Genomic DNA, 5,201 nt, shown 5'->3' on the forward strand with positions numbered 1-5,201 from the left:
CAAAATGCTGATTATTTTCTTTAAGGGGGACGTGCGCCGGGTAGGTCAAAATGGAGATTTTATGCTATTTTCAAAGCATGATCCTGCACAATCCTTAAACGTTGTAGATAATGTATTTATATAATTTTGAAGCCTTATTTAATTACTTATATAAAAAAAAAATCGGTTAGGTACGTGTTCAAATACGCCCGTTAACATGATCTTACTCCCTACTTCATTCATCGTTTGTAAATTTATGGCTACGGCCGTATATTGTAGCTTAGCCACTGGGAAATGCCAATAGAAATGGCGTATTTCAAAAAAATACTACCTTATTCTTAGGTCAATAATTATTATAAAGCAAACATTATTTGTAGAATGTTTATCACATTTTAATGGTCAAAAACATAGCTTATAATCAGTATCTTTAGAATTATCTTCAAATGTGTAAATATTGCCCATTTTTTGAATAATAAAATGCCTAATTCTTGTCAAATTCGGGATCACAAAGATTATGAAATATAATTTTTTATCGTAAATATGTCACTATATAATGTTAACATTAATTTTACTAATGGTTTTGTAAATCCGTTTAAAAATTAATAAACCTAAAAATATTAACACCACTGCACATGGATGTACCTAAATATGACTATATCCTAAAACATCAGAGCGAGAGGTTTAAAAGAATACTATTTTATGTAATAAAACTACTTTATGCATTTAAAATAAATATATAGGATAATAAGGCTTCAAAATTATATAAATAGATTATCTACAACGTTTAAGGAATGTCCATGATCATGCTTTGAAAATAGCATAAAATCTCCATTTTGACCTACCCGGCGCACGTCCCCCTTAAAGAAAATAATCAGCATTTTGAATCTGCCCGGATACGGCACTTATTCTTGGTACGTCATTGTACCGCACATCGATAAGTACGTAAATAAGCATTTTCAATATTACAAAATTATTTGTGGCTATTAAAATTATCAGAAATTATTCGTATCATTTTAGGTACCTTTTTGATATTTTTATATAAAGCACATTTCGCAAGGTTTGAATTTATACGTAGATACTTACAGTACCTATGCGCGTTGAAGATTTTTATGGATTGATTTTTCTTCTAGTATCAAATTGTATTCTGTCAATGACGCTCCGATGATAAATAATGTATGCCTTTGTGCAGAAAATTTATGCGCGGATTTGCAAATGCGAAAAAACTTTTCAAATCTATTTCATTTGTTAAACCTACTTACCTTGGGGTCGCCTTAGCACAATATGCAAAATTATCTACACGGTGTCCAATAAAAAATAACGTCAATCGGTAGAAATTTGAACTAAACAATTTAATTTTTCTACGCACTTCATAATATGTTATTAAAAAACATCACTGACGTTTAATATGCTGATGGGTACATCAATATTAATCAAGTTTTTTCACAGTAGACAGCCATCTAACACAGTGATCGCCAAACAGTCGCTCGCGAGCTACCGGTAGCTCGCTGTGGCATTTTCGGTAGCTCGCGTAGGATATTTTATCAGATTATTTATAAATTTGAATGTGATTTGTCGCTTAAGAGTGTTGCCTCAACTATAGAATATGTATGGCTTTTCGTTCCAACAGAAAATATCCAATTTTAGTTCGAATTGCGCTCAAAATGAAAGCATTGTTTTGTTCTACCTAGGTATTATTTGAATCAACGTTTTCCACTATGAAAGTAAATAGTTAAAAATAAATATAAAAACAGACTCACAGATGTACATCTTGATAATAATCCCATTCAGGTGGGAGTGACAAGGTTGGTACTCACCAAGAATTGAAAAAAATGTTGAGGTAGGTGAATGCCATTCTTTTCACTAAAGTGTATTTCAAGATATTCTTAAATTATTGTTTTGTTTTTAAATAAATAATTAAAGTATGTACGCATTTTATGTTTTATTGGTAGTCTGATATCCTAATTTATGTTAAAAAGGTAATATAATAATATTATGTAAGATTAGGTATATTACATGGTATGGTTAAAAAATATAAAGTAGGAATATATTGTATAAGTAGCTCGCCAGACAATTTCAATTTCTGAAAATAGCTCACATCCTTATTGAGTTTGGAGACCACTGATCTAACATAACCTAACCTAATGTTTTAATAATTACAAGATAAAAAGAACTTTTTATATACAACGTTTTTAAATTTTCTGTTGAATTATTATGCTCAATATGCTTAAACTTATACTTGATAATATGAAGTAAATAAAAAACAACAAACAAACAAATATAGAATACCTACTGAAAAGTCATTTTGATTTCCATAGTAACGCACGTGTATGTTAATAATTTAGTTGCTAGGACCCCAGACCCCTAGCAACCAATAATAGTGGATTGGATTACAGATTTCTTCCGAAATAACTTTTCATACAAAACAGAATTAACTAAAAATGAATTCAATTCTACTTAAAGATGGCTAAAAGTTATTTAAAATGTCTAGTTAGTCGGTAAGTTAGTTAAAAATCGATTGCAACATTTTTACTGGACAAACAAGAATACGAGCTAATAAAAACGTTGTAAAAAATGGGATCTTTCATATTTTACGAATTTATGATATTATGTATCCTAATGCAGGTAAACAACTACCTACATCAATCTCGGACAAAAATGTTAATTGACCGTGGTATAATATAGCGAGATTGCTCGCAGAACCAAACTGGCATTTTGGCACCTGAATGGTATCTTCAAAAGTGATTCCAAGGACTGGTAAAGTATTCTACCAATGTGTACTACCAACACTTACGGCTGCGTGTGAAATATGGACCCATTGCTTTAATAGCCTGGCGTGCCATGGAAAGGTGCACGTTGGGCATATCGCGGAAAGATAATAAAAGAAATCAATGAATAAGGAAGCAGACAAGAGTACGCGATGTGATAGCGGTCGATGTTTTTATTTAAACACTTTTGATAATATTTTTACTTTTTTCCGATCCTAACAAGATTGATCCACGGATTGAAAGTTGAATTAATAGATTTTTTCGAGTAACGGATGTTAGCCAGTTGCTCCATACTCTATTAGGCCCATACTCTAAATTTTCCAAACCCCGGATTCAAACCCAGGAGCCATGACATTATTAGCCTAATGTGTAACCACTTGGCCATCCTTATCAAAACAATTATTTAATTCATCAAATACATTTCTTACAACTCAATACAGTTATGTTCTGTTAATTTAATTTATAATAATAAATAATATTTAGGTTTTGTAGAAATATCAACAATTAAAAAACACTTTCGTTGGTATTAATAATACCAATAAAAGGGGTTAAATTTTTGGAACAGTCTGTATAAAATATTTAAAAATAAAATCATTTCCGAACAAGCCTAATTTTGCATACGTTCATTTTTGTATGCAGATGATCTCCATACCCAGAAAAAACTAACATAAGTAGGTAGGTTTACATAGACATTTTTTATAGGTTAGTAAGTATTTGTGGACAACAAAAAATAACCGTTCTTGAACAGCGTGCTTTATAACGATATGAATGCCTTTGTCAACGAATATGTAAATTTACGATAAAACTCTACAATTTGAATAACAATAAAGCCGTAAAAACTGGAATGCTTTCTGATCGTATGTACTTTATATTTTTTTTTTTTGTTATATCAACCCTTAATATATTGAAAATTTGAAATTAGAAAATGCCTTCAATTAGCTGCGATGAAGAAATTAGAAATTTTAAATATATAAATTATTATTTTAAAATTTGGTTCCAGTTAAAACCATTTGGATTATAAATTTTATTCGAGTATATTTTTTCCATATTTACCTACTTGTGAAAATTAATTAAATTAATTAAATTAATTTAATAAAACTCAAATTTTTATCGTACCTACTTTTATTTAATATCTGGGCCGGTTTCATCCACCTCAGAGGGACATTTTCAACTAAGGAATATTCAACACAACAGGCATTTATAATATCAAAATCAAAAAGTGACAAAAACAATCAACACATAATAAGTATCATATCAAATAATAGTATGTCAATAAAACTTAGTAGGAATTAAAATTAGTAAATACCTCACTAAAAGGACACTAAAACCAAACAGTTTTATTTATTAACATCAAACAAAAATACGAGTATAAAGCAATAAACACTTACAACCAAACAAATATTTTTTTAATGAATATTTAATAACATGATACATTTGGTTAATAATTCGTTTATAAAATTTCCAATATAACAATACATTATTACTACTTTATGAACAATCGAGCAAATATAAGCAGTAATTCTAACAAAATTATGACTCAAAAATAAATAAAAATATAAATAAATAATGCACAACCTATGACGCTATATCTTCAAACATTGAATCGCAAATTGTCATAATATACCTACATCATTCGGAATCATCTCATAAACATACATATTAAATATAATCTTGAAAAAATATGGTGTCGGATGGAATCCATCAGATTTCGACCAATGAGCTTCACCAATTTAGTCACCTGCACCCTTCATATTATGTACACGAATACCGAGATCTAGGTCCGTAATCTTAATCCATTCCAATGCCGTCTACTCTATAGTCAGGCCGCGGTACTAAACTGCGAGTTCCGGTGGTAGTGCTAGTTATTGCTTAATTTCGAATGAAATGCGGTAACATATTCGCCGTAAATGAAGATTTTTGATTGTTTATTTCGTTCACATTAATTAAAGTATTAGGTACCTACCTACCATTTTTGTCAATATGAAACGATAATAATTATGTTCAACAAACAATTCACCATAATATTGTATTTTTGAAGTAGCAATAACCAATAACTTGTACCTACTATGCTCGAAATTATATCATAGTTTCGTGCCGCGGCCTGACTTTAATAATGCTTTAATAATCCATTCTGTTCGGGATTGCGTACCCTACTACATATCTACTTACGTACATTATTCAGGGCTGGACGAAAGGAGATGTAGTTTTTATTTTGTTTTTTTATGCACTCACCCTCGCCAATACCTAATACGGAAACGAGACTTGGTCAACTTAACCCCGGGCCGGTATTCCACCCTTCCATTCGAGAATTCGCTAATACGAATTCCGGAAGTCTTTTTGGTTTTATGGTCACTCAGAGCTTTATTCCCTCTTTTTATTACGAAAACACTCGAATATTTATTATTCGAATAGAAATCTAAGGCATTTGGAAGAAACGTATTCATTATATTTAGCAAT

The sequence above is a fragment of the Rhyacophila brunnea genome, unplaced genomic scaffold, assembly GCF_057557595.1.
Source record: "Rhyacophila brunnea isolate RB1 unplaced genomic scaffold, BYU_Rbru_1.0 scaffold_9, whole genome shotgun sequence".
Classification (NCBI taxonomy): domain Eukaryota; kingdom Metazoa; phylum Arthropoda; class Insecta; order Trichoptera; family Rhyacophilidae; genus Rhyacophila; species Rhyacophila brunnea.